Raw genomic sequence first — 18,622 nt, 5'->3', positions numbered from 1 at the left:
TGATTAATATTGGTTTGCTCTCCTTTGCTGTCATTAGACAAAGTAGATAGCTCTATCTTTTTCCTACTTCGCACTGTTGTCAAATTGTTTGTAGAATGTGTAGGAATATGACGAATTATCAAAATAGTTCGTCTCAATTATAAAATAACGCTAATGAAATCATGAAAAAATCTTCTGTGGCGCACTCACACAACTTTCCTTGCCGTTATGAAAATTGATCACCTGACGCTAGTGTTCACACGCATCTCAAGTCTATGTGATTGAAAATGGCATCAATGTTGAAACATGCTGTGATAAAATAATTCAAAAAATTGTACTCAGGTTTTTATTTTTATTCCTATCTGTATAAATGATATTGTAATTTCCATACAATAAGTATAGTCCAGTCAATATAGACATAAAATAGAGGGTGTGCTTGCAATTTATATTGTAGTTCTGATTTTTTAATATATTATTCGAGTACAAAGAGAAGTCCGGAACCAATTTCTTCATGCAAAATTTCCTTGTGCTAGATACAGAGTGGCCCAAAATCCTCCTATTTTCGGCTCATTTTCCAGTTTTAAGCTATTTCTGCTAAATTTTGTAATCGAACAGAGAAATTTGCTGCCGCCTTTTTTTTAGATGATAAAATTCTGAATAAAATGAGATCATTTGGAACTCTCTATCTTCATTAAGTACTGAGTTATGATTCTTCAAAAATGAGTGAGATTTAAAGGAAAAATCAATTTTGATGAATTTTAGTTTTTGATCACCAATATCTTCTGATTGTTAAAATTTAGATGTATAATTCAAGATCACTCTGGACGTATTTTTGTGCTCTACAATCTGAGATCAGATAGAGCGCTCTATCTCATATAGATTTCCATTTACACCTGACAACAATGCTCCTTGTATTGTGAAACACCTAATTTTCAGCTTCAAGCATCATCACCATACATTGTCCTCACATTCATAATCAATCAGCTGACAAGTGGATTATTCATTGTATGCATTACACAGACGTCTGGCCGTGTTTATTTCTTGAAGGTAGGGTTTCGATATTTTTATAATGCGTGCCTATCAGTATCAATATTTGAAAAACAAATTCAATAGGTGATGAAATAAAAATGATTAAATGAACTGAATAATGCTGAAGAAATAATTATAGTTGAGAAATATTTTCATCACATGGAAAGATTATCACGGAACTCGATAAATTATCATATATGGGATGTAAATTCAAACGTGAACTGAGTTTATTAACATAAGTGAGTTTTTGATCTTGGAGAAAACAAATAACAGTTTTTAAGAGTAAATTATGATTCAACTGTGAATTGTGATTCAACTGAAACAACTGGATCAGGTGACATCAGATACTGGTGGATGAGAAAACTGCGTGAGGTCTACTGTTCACAGGACTACTAGTAAGTCTTTTGTATTTTCAGCTGATTAAAATGTTTTGTAATAAGTGTTGTGGAGGTGATGTTATAGTAAACATCCGTATTGAGAGAAAACAACTCGATGTGGTCAAAACCACAGGTTTATTGAAACAATTTCAGATGCTAATTTCGGTTGTACAACATTATCAATCTCTACTAAATTGAGCTAATTATGAAACTTCATGCATCACCTCTAGCCAATCTTGAGAGCATTCATTGTAAAAATATCTGCCATGATCACTCTGAAAAACCTAGACCACAAAGAGCTCTCAACTTGACCACTCTTAACAGCCACCACTCCCTCCTATATCTATTGATACCTCCAAGACTGATTCTTGGAACAATTTTGCTCTGTTGGACTGCTGTTGACTGAAAAGTCTTTTGTCGAGATGGTGCATTGTGCTTCAAGCTCCACCATTTTCAGAGCCAAAGGTGTTCTATTATTTCCACCCATACACAAACACACACACACACACATGTGTTCACCACATGCCAATACGCAGAGTTTTCTGCAAAGTAGGACGTAGAGTAAGGTTATGATAGGTTATGATAGGTTCAGCTGTTGAACTATTGCAATGAATCAGCGCATCTCACGAGAAGTACTATCTATCAATCATAGATAAACCGACTCGATCAACATTATCTGATTTGTTGACATGGCCAACGATATGATTTTATTCTAGATCCATTATTTTTTTGTTTAAATTAAAGTACCTATATCAACATTTTCAAAGTTAATCATTATTTTACAGTTTTAAGTGATATGTGAGTGTTATTTTGTTATTAAACTAGCAGGTAATCCTTGCTCGGCAAGGGACTAATTAAAAACTTGACAAACTGAGAATTTGACGTACTGAAATCATGAAGAGTTCGAAATAAGCCTATAGCCAACCCCGTTAAATAAATAATCTAGATGCAAAATATCAAATAGTTCAGACCTTGAAAAGAAAACCCTTGTTCTTTTTTCTTTTTGCAAAGCGCACGTGATCTAGTTGAAAACCCTGTTGCTCCAATGCTCCTATACAGTAGCTTTGCCTTGAATCATCGTGAGCCGAGCAAATTTCCCAAAGACCTTAAAGATGCATAGACTCACATGCAGCGCTAGTGTCGTACTTGGAATTGAAATCCGCCATTGAGGGGGCAACCCATAAGATTATTACATACCAATGCCACCAATGCCTTTGTGATCTATAGTATTACAAATATTATATATATAATATCTCGTGCTAAAATACCCCAATGGCGGCCTTCAATTTCAAGTAAGAGCTATCATTGGGAAGGCATAGGCGTTGTGGGTCTATATCTCTTAAAGGTCTTTGAAATTTCCAAATTGTACACATGATCAGCCGTTTGAAATAGATATGCATGATCAGCTGTTTGAAATTGATGGAATTCGACAATAACAAATAACTAGCCAAGTTTAGGTTGAGTGTGTGGAATGGACAAATTATTAAAAATAATAATTGGATTTTAGAAAAAAACCTAAATTTTAATTAATTTCTGAAAACTTACTCATCTTCCCTTTAATTCCTCCTCTCTCTCCATTCAATTTCTCCCACCATTCTCTCATCATCCTCCTCCTCACTCTCCTCATCTTCCTCCTCCTTGATCACCTGATCACATTCTAATTTTCATCCTCCCCTTCCCCCACTTCATCCTACTCCTCCTCCTTAGTCATCTCTATTTCATTCTGCTCTTCCTTCTGCTATTTCTCCTCCTCCACTACCACCTCCTACTTCTCATCCTATTGCACTGCGAGACACTCTCATAGCCTCACAAAGCTGCTAATAATAAAAATTGAACAATCGGTGAACAACCTGATGTGTATGACGCGTGCCCATGCATTCAATTTTCAGCCAAGTTTACAACTCACGCTAAATTACCGACTAATTTGTCTGCCATTCAAGCCTCATATTCACATTTCTTCTACCTTTTCATATTCACACTTTTTTGTTTCTCTCCACTTTCCTTGTGTTATTTATCAACTTGCTTATTATACCTTTCCACCAACCGACGTGTGTGTTCCAAGCCGTTTTTCGTCTTACTATGTAAACAAGAATAACTATTCTTATTCCTATAGTTATTCAAATTACTGTAAATAACACATAAACACATGTAACTTTCATCCTGTCTCGGCTGCTATTCAAACTCTTTGGAAATCTTTAAAAATAATTCATAAATATTCATGCAAATGCAGAAGAAATGCTTATTTGCTGTCGAGAATAACCTGGAACAAATTTCTGTGAAAAATTGTGGAAAAACTCCAATTTACATACTCAAGCATTGCTCGAATAGCCTTTCTGGCTAACATTGCTCTCACTAGGCCAAATAGATTAAAATATAGTCCATGAGAGTTAGAATAAAATATAATGTTGCGGGTCTTAGTGGGAAGGTGAGTTTAAATTATATTCTTGATTTCTTAAAGAATTATAATACTTCCTATGCGAAACGTCTGTCGAAAGATTTTAATGCATGAGAGTTACATTTTTGCATTACAGTAACGTCGGAGTTGAATTGACATATTTTATTAATTCAACTTCGACTTGAAAACTTGTGAGCCTCTCCTACTTTTCTAAGGCCCGTATGCATATTATGCTTGGTTCAAACTGCGCTGAGCCCATCATCATCATCATCTAAACTCGAGTTCAAACCCTGGATCCCTATACTGATTCCATAGGGCCGGTTTCCGAGCTCGGGATTTAGCTAGGTTCTAGACATAAAACAGCTGGAGTCAAAATTGACTTTCCGAAACGGGGCGTAGTCGTAGTCATAGTCAAAATCAATCTAATTAATTTCTAAAAAACTAGAGAATTGAACACAAAAAAAGAGGAAATAGTGTGAAGTTTCAGCAATTTTAAATGATTTAGAAATGATTTATTTCGTCAAGGAGAAACGTTTCCAATTATAGAAATGATAAAATAAAGATTGTTACAGAAACTGCGACTACATCCCCGTTTCAGAAAGCCAATTTTCTTACTCCACCAATATAGAAGGTTGTAATGTCAGGTTAGGTAGGCTCAGATCTATCAGATCATAACTATAAAATTTTAGATGTAAGTTGCAGGGCCAGAATCCAAGCAGGAAAAAAACTTTTGTGAAAGAAATTCAGCAATATGAGCTAGGAAATATAAATTGTTTGACGCAGAAACTGCTTCAAGAAAATTGGAGTAGTGTTTATAAACAGTTGTAACCTAAATTTCAAATATAAGCAATTCATTGATACTCTAAGATTTCACATAGTGTATGCTGTCGATAAAAAAAGTCAAAGTTAAAAAGTAAATTAAACAAAGTAGAGAATGGATAACTGAAGATATCCTTACTCAAAGAAATATTGTTAGGGAAGCTTATGAGGAATTTAAATTAGTGAGGGATGTTCCGAGTGAAGGTCAAATACAAATGTCTAAAGAAAAACTATGCAAAAGAAGTGAGGAAAGCTAAGTGTAAGAAAACAGCTGAAATATTAACAACTAGTACCAATTTTAACTCTGCTGTTTGGGAGGTAATAATAGAAATAGGAGAGCAGCTCAAAAAGATACAGTTACTAATGTCCCTAGGATAATCGATGAACATGGAAATTATATGGATGATAGTATAGACATTTGTAACTTTTTCAATAAATATTATCAACAGGTTGCATATAATCTCCAAAAGTCACTGAACACTAATACTTATAATACAACTACATTAAATGCTGAGCCAATTGAAAAGGTATTTAAATTTCATCCATTATCAAGAGATGAGTTGTCAAGAATAATAAAAAATTGAATAACAACAAAAAAACAGTAGGTTGGATGGGGTCTCAAGCAAAATTTTAAAAGAATGTGAAAATGAATTACTGGACCCTTTATTGCATCTCCTTAATACTTCACTAGAGCAGGGTATTTTCCCTGATGATCTGAAACAAGGAAAAATTTTGCCAATTTTCAAGAGCGGTGATTCTGAAAGAGTTGAAAATTATAGACCCATTAGTATTCTAAATGTAATAAGTAAAATTTTTGAAAGAGTAGTTTTAAATAGGTATTGATGCACCTGGAAGAAATTAATTTCATATGTGATGAACAGCATGGGTTCCAGAAAGGGAAATCTACTAAGACTGCAATAGTATCCCTTGTTGAAAGACTAATAGATATAATAGATTCAGGTGAGAAGGCAGCCGCAATATTTCTTGATTTATCCAAAGCTTTTGATTGTGTGAACCATAGAATATTATGGAAATACTAAAAACTGTAGGTGTGAATGGTATAGAACTAAAATGGTTGAATCATATCTCATAGGTAGAAACCAGTGTGTTGAGCTTACCAAGGTGGATGGGAATGAAATAGTAAAAATTAAATCTCAAAAACTGGAGGTCCAGGCTGGAGTACCTCAAGGCTCAATTCTGGGTCCCTTACTGTTTCTGTTGTATGTGAACCAATTACCAAAAGAGTTAAAAGATCACAGAGCTCTGTTGTTTGCTGATGACACATCGCTTATCTTTAACAATTATTATTAGATAGTCTAGAAATAAATGCTTTTACTGGAGTACAGTCAATTGTCCAATTCTTGAAGCAAAGGCAATTAACAATAAATAGTAAGAAATGTCAATTCCTACAATTCAAAAGTAATATAATTCAGTAGAGGATAGAGAAATAAATGTGTTTGTAGAGGAAAATGAATTAGACCAAGAAGAGAAAGTAGCATTCTTGGGAATTTTATTGGACAGGAAATTAACATGGCATCCTTACATTGAGAGGATATGTAATAAGATATCATCTGGGGTATTTGTCCTGCGGCAGCTTGCTAGGCTGAATGATAAAAAACTACTGTTAACTGCTTACCATGGACTTATACTATCTCATATTAGGTATGCTATTTTAGTGGGGTAATTCATCTCAACAAAATATGGACAGAGGTTAAGATTCAAAAGAAGGCACTCAGATGTATAGAGAAAGTGAATAGGTTAGACTCTTGTAGGCCTTTATTTAAAAAGCTTGGTCTATTAACTGTGCCATCTTTGTATGTATATGAAGTTGTAATGCATGTGAAAAAGAGTGGTGTGATCCAGAATTCAGATGTTCATGAGTATAATACGCGAAACAGAGCAGATTAATATAATGGGTCACAATAGTAGGTTATTTGAACAAAAACCAGATTATATTGGTAGGAAATTTTATAACAAGCTACCTCAAATCTTGAAAAGTAATGATGATTTGAAGATTTTCAAAAAACAAATGAAAAAATATTTAGTTGATAAGCTTTTATAGTGTACAAGAATTCCTTTCAAACCTAAACTAGGTTGAACTACTTAGTGTTAGAATTATTATGTAATAACATGACTTGTCTTATACTCCATGACTGGAGTCTTTAGGACGTAATCTTAAAAAAAAAAAAAAAAAAAAAAAAAAAAAAAAAAAAAGCATTTATTTTCAAGTTCCAACTCTCCTACAGGACTCCGACTGAGTCTGTAGGACTAGCAGATTAGTTGATTGAGTATTGGAGTCAATCTGACTGTCTTCTAGCGATTACCCATCATATCATTTTTATTTTCATCTGCCTTCTTTCCAGGACCTCTTACTTTTCAACTGTCTTCTAGTCATTTTCCTCTGTCCTTATCATCCTTCTTGGTCTTCGATTTTCCTCACTCCTATTCTTTTTCTACTCTTTATCAAAAACTTCATTGTCCTATATTCCACCAAAATCTTCCCAATCCAATCCTGTTCATGCCTCTCCATTGTGAGGTCCACGTATAATGACAGTGATTGTTTAGCAGTGGTATTGCTATCCTTGTCTGCCATTCAACAAAGCGGATAGCGCTATCTCTTTCTCGCTTTGCTCTGTTGCCAGATCGTCTTTCAAGAATGTACAATCCATTAACAAAATATTCAATCTTGATTATTATGAAAATTCCTTTTGAAATTATTGAAAAATATTATTACTCGCCTAATAAAATAAAATGATTATTTTAAACAGTTAATCTTACATCAATAAACCTGCTACCGTCTACAGAAGGCATTGAAAAATCGGAGGATCGGCAACGTTGTTCTCCTATCTTCTCCACTGCCATTATAACGTGGACCTCACTATAGAGGTATGTATCGTACTTCTACTCCCACACTCTTCTACTTCCTACAAATTGTGTATTCTTTCCCTCTTCCATCCGCTTCTCCACTTCCTCTTCAAATCGTTTCTTCTTTAACCACTCTCTTCTTCTTACTGTTCATGGTGCTCTTCTTTTCTCACTTTATCCACTGTTCTCTACTTCTCAGTCTTCTACTTATCTTTTTTCCTGCTCCTTCTTGTGCATTCTCTCTATATTCTCAGTTTTTACTGGTAATTTCTTCTCCGTCCTTCCTCCATTTCTTTTCTGTCGACTTCTCATTTCATTTTTCAATTTGCAATTTATCGGCATCTTTTAATCTTCTTTCTATTCTCCTCTTTTGTTTCATCTTCTCATTCTTCTACGTTGTCTTTCTCTAGTATTCACGAATGACCCTCTTCCTACCTCCCTTCTCTCATTCATACTCTCTCTCTCTCATCACCACAATTTCCACGTTTCTCTCCATGTTATTCTTCTTCAGCCACTCATTTCAAAAGCAAACAAAACAAGCCATCTTGACATGGCTGGTGCAGTATATAGTATACGAACGGCGCGTGTACTTATTGTTTGGATAGGCCCAGTCTTTAGAAGACGAATATCGTACCGAAAAAGAAAGTGATACAGATCTGAGGAGGAGTGAGACAGAGAATGGGAGGAGGAGAAGGAGAGAAGATTGATAAAGTGTGTGTTGAGAGGGTGGGTGTGGGATGAGGATGAGCTCGTGCTACATAATTTCAGCCTCTTTTTGTTTCGAAGCCGAAGGCCATTAACCTGATAGATTTGTTTTGTCTTGATAGATTCCAATACGGTTCTGTAAACAGCTAGTCTATTAAGGAATGCCCGCGATTAAAAAAACCTAAAACATTCCTCACTAAAAGACTGTACAGTGTAGCTTACTTTCCGCCGTATTTGTCCGGGCATATTTCAGCTATATTCAGTCCAGTACTACATTGTGAATCTTTTTGGTGCTCAAATTCTCGATATCGAAGTTTGTTTAAAGGCTAACTCGGTAATCCCTTCTAAACTTCAAATTTCAAGGGATAAGTCTCGATAATTGCCGCCAATTATTTATTTTTGTACCAATTACAATAAATGACTGAAAATGTGGTCAGTCGATTTCCAAGTAAATTCTTAAGGCCGGATTCCGAGCTTGGGATTCAGCTGAGTTCTAGACTTTAAACAGCTGGAGTCAGAAAATTGGCTTTCCAAAACGGGGCATAGTCGTAGTCATAGTCAAAGTCACGTTTAAATAGATTCCAAAATACTATAAAATTGAAAATTAAATAAAGAGAAAATTGTGTAAAGCTCCAGCTATTTTGAACTATTTAGGAATGTTCCATTTTGTCAAGGAAAACGATTCCAATTATAGAAATGAGAAAATGAAGATTTTTTTGAAGTAACTATTTACTGCGACTATGCCCCGTTTTGGAAAGCTCTAGACTTTGAACAGTTGGAGTCAGAAAATTGGCTTTCCAAAACGGAGCGCAGTCGCAGTAAATAGTTACTTCAAAATAAATCTTTATTCTCTCATTTCTATAGTTGGAAACGTTTTCCTTGACTAAATGAAACATTCCTAAATAGTTCAAAATAGCAGGAGCTTTACACTATTTTGACGTGACAAAGTCTTATAATTGTTTGCGGGTGACAACTTCAAGAAACTGCGTTACGTTCCAACGTTATGCGCTCACAATGAGAGCGAGTGAGAGCGTTCGTTTCGGTTCACGGTCGTCTGGGAAGAGCACGAATAGGAGCAGTGGCGAGCAACGCAGCAGCACCCGAAGGCATTCACCTGAAGAGAGAGTGAAACGGAGCAATTCCTGCTGGACTGCGCCACTACTTTGGTAAATAGGTTATGTGAATAAGTATAAGTGAATAGGTATAAGTGTAAGTATAATAGGTATAAGTGAATAGGTTATGTTGTGGTAGTTTTCAATCACAAAAGTAGTAAAATCGTTTCTCAGCCAATAATAATTTGTTTAACTTGAAAAAATGAGCGCGACTGCTATGTAAAAATTGAATCGAGCACAGTTAGCCCGCCTAAGAGCGAGAGAGACAGAGTGATTTTGTTGAGGATGTGAAGGTAAAAAATAAAATTTTGTTAATATGAAATTCGTGCGTGATTTTTTCTATTTGATGCTTCTACTGTTCCGTAAACTTTTCCAGGTGCAAAGATTGGCTGATGTAATGAAAATATTAGAGATAGGTAAATTTCAAGATAAGACAGAAAGGACAAAGGATGAAAACGTAATAATAGAAATGTAACTGTTAAACCACGGTGGTTACTGATTATTGTTCCCATTATTTAGACTTGAGCAAAGCCACCCTATTTTTGGCAAGGCTTTTGACACTTGGGGAAGGTAACGTATTGCCCGCAGGGTTTGAACCAAGGGTGCTCTTGTACTTGTCCTGGTTAATGATACGTGCAATGTGCATGGTGAATTTGCTGCCATTAGAGCATTATTGACGAGCGAAGTGAGGTCTAAGATTCAAGTCGAAGGTTTGGCATTATTTATCTTAATGTTCAAATGTTTGAATGTTTAAATGTTTATATGTTGCGCATTTACGGCGAAACGCAGTAATAGATTTTCATGAAATTTGACAGGATGTTCCTTTATAATTGCGCGTCGACGTACATACAAGGGTTTTTGGAAATTTCGCATTTCAAGGATAATTAAAAGGAAAAAGGAGCCCCTTCATCCCCATATTAGAGTAAAATCAGACTATAGAATTATTCACCATAATCAGCTGACAAGTGATTACACCAGATGTGGGAGAAGCCAGTCTATTGCTGTATTTCCATAAGGCTATAGTTTCAATCAGGTACTTGTGGATGAGAATATTGCGTGAGGTCTACTGTTCACAGACTACTAGTATTTTCAGCTTCATAAGGAATGGGACTGATAACCGTTCCCACTATCCCTATTTCCACTCACTGTATGTAATTCGAGTAGCTATAGAGAGGTCCACGTTACAATGAAGTGCTTGATTAGCAATGGAATTGCTATCCTTGTCTATCATTCAACAAAGCGGATAGCACTATCTCTTTCACGCTTTGATCTGTTGCCAGATCGTCTTTTAACAATGTAGAAATGATAATTAATTAAAAAATATTTCATCTTATTGTGTTAATCCATTATGAAATATAATTTCCTGCTTAATAAAATTATAATTGATTTTTTTAAAAGAGAATGAACAGTTATATTACATTAATAACCTGTATCGGCTACCGTCTATAGAAGGCATTGACAAGACAGAAAATTGGCAACGTTGTTTTCGTATAGTTCATTTTATTCCAGTTAACTAAACTGTAGTACCGGATTCATTTTGTTCTTTTCATTATCGTAACAACATTATTGGCTTTCGATTTTTTTTACCTCATTATTTATGTTTCTTTAATTTATTTCATCCCACTCCTCCTTCTCACCCCACTCCTATTTCTCCTCTTCCTCCTCCTACTCTGTCATCACCACCTCTTCTACTTATTTCTCTCCTAATCTCAATTCTTAATCCTCATCATACCTTATTCTCTTCTTTCCTTCTTCACCTCCAACTCTATCTCCTCCACCCCTTTCCACTATGTTTTATTCTAATTCCAATTTTTCAAATTACCTCTCACATATCATTTAAAACAAAGTTATCACTATAGCTCTCTGACCAGTGGACCTCACGCAGTTTTCTCATCCACAGGTATCTGGTGTCACCTGTTCAACGGCTTCTCCAGACATCTGTGTAATGCATGCAATGAATAATCCACTTGTCAGCTAATTCTCTATGATAATTTTTTAGTCTGATAAATCCTACATTCAGAGTAGATGATATATATTGTGATATCAGAATATGGAGGAAATTCCTTTTTCTTCAATATCATCCTTAAAATGAAAAATTTCAAAACTTTGTGTATGCATCGACGCGCAGTTGAAAAAATGATATTCCTGTCAAATCTCATAGAATTCTATCAACGCGTTTGGCCGTAAATACGTTACCTACAGACAGACAGACAAAAAAAATCCGATTCAAAACATAGACCTCACTGCGTTCGTCAATTACTAGTAGTTCTGTGAACAGAACCTCACGCAGTTTTCCTCATCCACAAGTATCTGGTGTCACCTTTTCACCGGCTCCTCCAGACATCTGTGTAATGCATACAATGAATAATCCACTTGTCAGCTGATTAATCATGAATAATAAATTTTTTAGTCTGATTAATCCTATTCTCCCGTTTCAAATAAGCTGATTGATTAAGAGCCACCCAGCAGCTTATTGCATCTGCTAAAAAGAATTTAGGGCTGAATGATTAAAAGAAAAATGAACGTTTTTGATTAATTTGGAAACATCGCGAAAATGTGTTTTTATTTCAAATATGATTATTATATTTGATCATTTATGAATATTTTACCTTCGAAACCCATAAGGTTTCTTTATTTTTTAGTTCGTGTTTATATTTTACAACTGGCTATACGTCAGCTTATGAATTTCGGGATGAGATATTTTGATTTTCCACAGACGCACTCGCTCACTCACTATTTTATTATCTACAGACGATGAAAGTCTCACCTTTTTTTCCAAGGATGAATCATCATTTTAATGTCGTTCAGCGAGTTTTCCTTGGGATGAGACCTAGTGCAATCGAATTTTCATATAATAAACTTACTATGTTCCAAATTTCTTGAAAATCGTTAGAGCCGTTTTCGAGATCCGTTGGACATAAATAACTATATAAATAACCAGATATATAAATAGCCAAATATAATAATATATATAGAAATTGCTTGCCTAATATAATAGGATTCAGAGTAGATGGAAATATAGTAATATCAGAGTTATGCCTCCAATTTTTTGTTATCTTTGCTCTTTTAACTTTTCAAAATGGGAAAAAGTACTGATCAATTAGCATATAGAGCAATGAATTCTCTTTAATTTGATGTATAATTCCACATTTTTACGCATTTCCCTACGACTGACGAGAGTCAGTCAAGAATATGACGAGACAATATTATTGTCCAACAAATTTGAAGTGTACCGTATAATGGTTCATAGAATATTTATTGAAAATTCGAATTTGATTAACGGATGTATTCGGAAGCTATCGTCAAACATACAAAAACAATAACGGACAACTCAAGTCAAGACTCAATAGTCAATAACATTAGAAATGTAGCACTTAAGTTGAGAAGAGTTGGTGGATCACAACTATTTTAACATAAGGTTTGTTTAATTATTAGTTGTTTATTTAGCTGCATTTACACCAAAGTTATTAACAAAATATTACTTGATCTTTATAGATTCTATTAGATTTAATGAGACTTCACAAACACATATGTTCATCATGTGTATGATAAGTTATGTTCAATCCAATAGAATTATAAAGATTAGGTTATTAACATTTTGTTAATAGCTTTGGTGTAAACGCAGCATACGAGTTGTAATTACGAATTCTGGTACATCTAAAATGGAAGTAGTACATTCAACATCTCCTATCATCTTGACGAAACCATTCTTTTCGAAAGCTCACAATCACTGGAAAAACAAATTTATGGAATTTTTACTTGTGATTTCCTGGTGTGAGAGAATTCTTGTTAGGCCGAGAGCATTCCCAATAGATTGATTGATTGATTGATCATTAGTAAGGAATTTTCTGATGATTTAGGATAAAGATTCATGACTATAACAATAATATCGTTCAGATTTGACGATAGTTTTGATGTTTCCCTGGTAGAGTGAAAGAATTTATTGTATTTGTAGACTTCTCTAACGGTTTGACCACATTCCCAATTCACTTCGATCTGCCAGCATTGACTTGATGCTATTATCTATAAAGCTGGTTTTCACTAGTAGAGTTAGTGGTCGAGTAACTGGCATACTAACTCTATCGAGCTAACTCTACTCTACTTACTTGTTCGAGTAACTGTTTTCACTACAATTGAGAATAGTAGGTGAAGTGTGTTGTCTAGTTCTAGTATACGGAGCTACCCTTTAAATGTCAATACTTTATAATAAATTCACTCTTAAATACTAATTAATACTTTTTAATAAATAGCAATACTTCTTAAACTTGATAGCCTCCGGCACGACTCTACTCTACTAGCTCGAGACTAGCATAGTAGTGGTAGAGTCGAGTGAGAGCGGTGGTGAGGGAAAGCAAGTGGTAGAGTACTATCCCACGGTGCTATCCCACTCTACTCAACTAAGAACTAGTACTCTACCATGAACGTTTTGATTGGGAGAGTTCACAAGATAGTAAGTACTTGCTCAGGGAACTTCACCACCAACTCTACTAATGAAAACCAGGAATGTCGACAATTTGAAGTGAATCTCATTTGAACGAAGTGTCTGCTTAATTGTTTTGAGCTGCAAATTATAGGCCTAACTGACCATTTACAGATAACGTGCTTACTATTCAGTACCGTTATCATTCCATTAATATCATTTACTATATAATTGCTTGTTAACGGGAGTTTAGTACAACTGTTGTCAAAATTCAGTGGAGTTCTTGAGTTTATGAACGAATTAAGGTCATAATCCATGAGGGTGCGAATTCCACCACTCCATGACATATTATGATAATATATTCCGAAATTCTACTACTCAACTTAAATCTTTAGATACCACTTTTAAGCCTTTTCCTATTACAGATGGAAATAAATTGAAAGTTGCATTTTGTTCAAATGCTAATTGATAAATAATTATTATTAAACAAAAATCCTTCCTGACCTGTAATTAGGAGGAACTGGGTTCGATTCCCGGGCTGAAGAATAATTTTTGTATAGTAGCGCTCATCGAATTCCCATGCAGCTGTTTACCCTGTTGTCAATATTTGCAGTAGCAGAAGTCTTCGGGGTGATTTACAGCATTTAATTTTTGTTTAATAATATTACTCTTCTTATAAGTCTGAATCTTGGTCTTTGAACCAAAACTTGAATTTGATCCTATAGGGAAGTCCACGTTATAATGGCAGTGTTTGCTTAGCAATGGTATTGCTATCCTTGTCTATCATTCAAAACAGCGGGTAGCGCAATCTCTTTCTCGCTTTGCTCTGTTGCCAGATCGTCTTTCAATAATGTAGAATTGATAATATTAACAAAATGAAAGTTAGTTATGAAAATTCATTATGAAATAATTGAAAAATATAATTTCTTGCTTGATAAAAAATAATTGAGTATTTTATAAACGAGAATGAACAGTTAATACTACATCAGCTACCTTCTATAGAAGGCATTGACAGGACAGAGGATTGGCAACGTTGTTCTGCTATCTTTCTCCACTGGCATTATAACGTGGACCTCACTATAATACGTAAGATGATTGACCAACATATTAAAAAAAATATAAACAATTTGAGCTAATCAATTATTCATAAATGAGAATACATTTTTATAGAAAAATGAAAAACTCACCAACTATTTAGCGCGTATAGAAAATCTTGTCGAGAAGAAATTTAGCAAAATTCCAAAAACAAACACTAAAACACTTGGAAAATGGTACAGAAATTCACTTCAAATTTTTAATAAATATAATTTATAAAAGAGACCTTTTTAGTAAAACTGTAAAAAAATTCAACGCGCCTCATCATTAGACTTTTTCGTAAAATTTTGAATGGTAATTTTTCGTCACACTGACACTTTGCCTGGCACACTTGATCTCACTGACACGGTTCCGAGATGTGGACTGACTGAGCCGAGAGCGTAAAATTCTGGCAACAAGAAATTCTTATTAGCAGCCACCCCGCGGTTATTATGAAAAGGAAACACCACCACAGAGTCCACCAATATTGGTGCCGCAAGTTTTACCACTAGCCAGAGGAAGCTCCTCTGATACGGTACACAAGCAATCTGGTTTTGCATTTGGACTGATTGCGGCAAATTTCGTCTGCAAAGTGTTTAAATTTATCTTGAGTGACAATTTACTATTTGAAAATATTACTGTTTGGTACTGTTGTCAACTATAATAATTGATAAATACAATCTAAAGGCCGGTTTCCAAGCTCATACTAGACTTTAAACAGCTGGAGTCAGAAAATTGGCTTTCCGAAACGGGGCGTAGTCACTGTAAACGTTTAAATTGACTCTCGAAAAACTAGAAAATTGAAAAGGAAATAAAATAAATAGAAAATATTGTAAAGTTTCAGATATTTTGGATTATTTAGAAATGTTCCATTTCGTCAAGGAAAAACGTTTCCAATTATAGAAATGAGAAAATAAAGATTATCATAGAAACTGTAACTACGCCCCGTATCGGAAAGCCAATTTTCTGACTCCAGCTGTTTAAAGTCTAAAACTTAGCTGAATTCCGAGCTCGGAACCGGCCCTAAATATCTCAAAGTAACTTCTTCAACCCCTGCAATTTCTCACTACAGCTCTGAACATAAAAGACGGGTGCCTGAGCGACAGCTCCCATATCCAGCATCGCTGGCTACCCTCTTTTCCTGCTACAGCTCTCATCCCAGAATTTCCATAGATGGCCGTACAGCTCTGGCACTTGCACAGTAGTAGCTCACAAAATCTATCAAACTGCAGTATTTAGTATCCAAATATTAGAATGTTATGTTTACTCTACAAAACTCAATTCTACTTCATCGTATAGTTCATTTCATCTATTTCATGCTTTTTATAAGACAATACATAAAAATCCTTATTTTCATTAAATACCTCTTACATAAGCTCAAACCAAATTTTATTTTCTGGATTGAAGAGGTGTTTATAGTTTCATAAATAGTTTTTTTTCGGAATGATAAACTATTATTTATTCAAATTTCACATATTTTATGACAATATTCAATAATAGAGGTCGATTTACTTAAAAAAACCTCATAGTTCTTCCTCAAGTCATCACTTGCTCAAGTTCATCACTCATATTCGGTAGCTATTAGCACTCTAAAATACATCTCAAAGAAACATTGGAGTATAATATACTACCCATCAGGCTCGCTTCGCTCGCCATATCCGTCTAGCCAGGGCGCTCCGCCCCCTGGATCGTCCAATAGTGAGATCAGCAGGCTCGCTTCGCTCGCCTGCATTTTTCATTTGAGCATTTTTATCATATGTTAGGACAATCCAGTCGGGGGTCCAGACTAAACGTCTGGCTAAACGGATATGGCGAGCGAAGCGAGCCTGATGGCTAGTAATATAATATTCCCGGATTGAAGTAGCAGTGCCCAATCAATTTTCCGCGATAAATGCATTTAAATCTTCAACTTGGTGCCAACCTAACAAAGTCAACTCAACTTAATGCCAACCTGACAAAATTATTAATTTAGTTGCCAGTTAACAACTGTTCGAAGAGGTACTGTATTTAGATTATAGTTCTATAGTAACATATGATATGGAAATTTCAATTAAAATTAAGAGATTGGGAGAAGAAGGATATACATGCTAAAAGACGAACTTTAAACCCTTAAAACAACCCTTAGAGTTAAAATATTGCCAAAAGATTTCTTAGTGCGCCTCTAAAGGGCCAACTGATCATACCTACCAATTTGAACGTTTTTGGTCCGATAGATTTTTAGTTTTGCGAGTGAGTGAGTCAGTCAGTCAGTCAGTCAGTGAGTGCCATTTCGCTTTTATATATATATATAGATTTTCTAGTGACTAGTGATTGACTGAATAAATCAAACTCTGCTACACAGAAAAAATCTGGTGTGGCACACTCACACAACTTTCCTTGCCGTTATGAAATTGATCACCTGACGCTAGTGTTCCCGCGCATCTCAAGTCTACTATTCAAAGATCTGAGCCAGCTGGTGACAGGCAATAACGCTGTAGACACACGAGGTCTGCTATCTCTTCATAGTGAATGATTTAATAGAATCAACAGTTGCCAACATTTTGCAGTTGAATAATAACATTTTCTCGAATATCAAGCTTATTTTCAATTTTAGGTGAAAATGCTACTAGACATTAATGGTAGAGATTTTCATGCTCAATCTTTTCCACTTGGACATTTTTGTTTAAATTGTATCTGAAGCCTTATAATTGGGAATCTAAAATCAAACTTTGCATAGATAGGGCGGAGCTCCTGAAATTTTTACAGATATGAGACTTGTTGCAGTTGATAGAGCTCATCAATGACTATTTCAGGCATGAAATTAATCAAAATCGTTGAAGCCGTTTTCGAGAAAATCGCGAAAAACCCTGTTTTTGACAACATTTTCGCCATTTTAGCCACCATCTTGGATTGTATTTGATCGAAATTGTTCGTGTCGGATCCTTATAGTGTAAGGATCTTACGTTCCAAATTTCAAGTCATTTCGTTAACTGGGAGATGAGATATCGTGAACACAGACGCACATACACTCATACACACACACACACACACACACACACACACACACACACACACACACACACACACACACACACACACACACACACACACACAATATGGTAATAGGGCAAGGAAAGTAATAATTCACTTCTTTATGTTGGGAAAAACGGTGTGTTTATTTTGAATCAAAGTAGGCATTGAAGTAGTCTGTGCTACTACGCAACTCAAAACAGCTATTATGTTTGCTCATTGATGACATCTTTCAGCTTTTATTTTTAATCGCCAAGTTGAAAAAATAATATAATAAATATTAAAAAATTACGTTTTTTGCATCAATGTCAAGCAATGGTAATCATGAGCTGGAAAAAAGCTTTTTTCAAACACATTAACAACATTTTGTAATGAAAGGAGTGATTGTTTTGATCTATGTAGTTTTTCTGAACAAAAATCACAGATGAAGTCATCCATCAATCAGATCCTGATTTTATTTCAAATAAATAAGTAGCTGAACAGCATGCCATGCTGGATACGAGAGCGTTTGAGCTTTTTGGCGTAAAGCTGAGCTGTAGCAAACGATTCCCATTTTGTCAACCAGCGTTGTAGAGGAAATTTGTGGTAGCCAGTAACGCTGGATAAAAGAGTGGAAGGACAAAGTCATACAAGTTCGCAAAGAGCGCAAAGGGTTTATTGGACCCTTGCGGAGCAGGGGTTACCTGTTAGTCATCAATATTTTTGTAATGTCCACTCACAAAGTCAATATCCAAAACTTTTTATATGTAATAGCAATTTCGTAGTTTCTATTCCCAATAATATTCCTAGTGGTAAGGAATGATTTATTGCAAGATATGGTAACATTACTGAAGTAGAT

The 18,622-nt window shown here is 35.0% G+C and overlaps 1 protein-coding gene across 1 annotated transcript in view; it reads right to left on the bottom strand.

The window, feature by feature from the left end:
* The window catches only part of LOC111059872, a 345,846-nt gene extending 330,443 nt beyond the window's left edge, over positions 1–15,403 (bottom strand). Inside the window, exon 1 of the mRNA XM_039435380.1 lies at positions 14,889–15,403. The gene's annotated coding sequence lies outside the window, so the exon portion shown is untranslated. The remainder of the gene's footprint in view (positions 1–14,888) is intronic.
* Between the last annotated feature and the right edge of the window lie 3,219 nt (positions 15,404–18,622).

Source organism: Nilaparvata lugens, chromosome 9 (assembly GCF_014356525.2).
Source record: "Nilaparvata lugens isolate BPH chromosome 9, ASM1435652v1, whole genome shotgun sequence".
In the NCBI taxonomy this organism is placed as follows: domain Eukaryota; kingdom Metazoa; phylum Arthropoda; class Insecta; order Hemiptera; family Delphacidae; genus Nilaparvata; species Nilaparvata lugens.
This window is presented reverse-complemented; position numbering and strand designations above follow the sequence as displayed.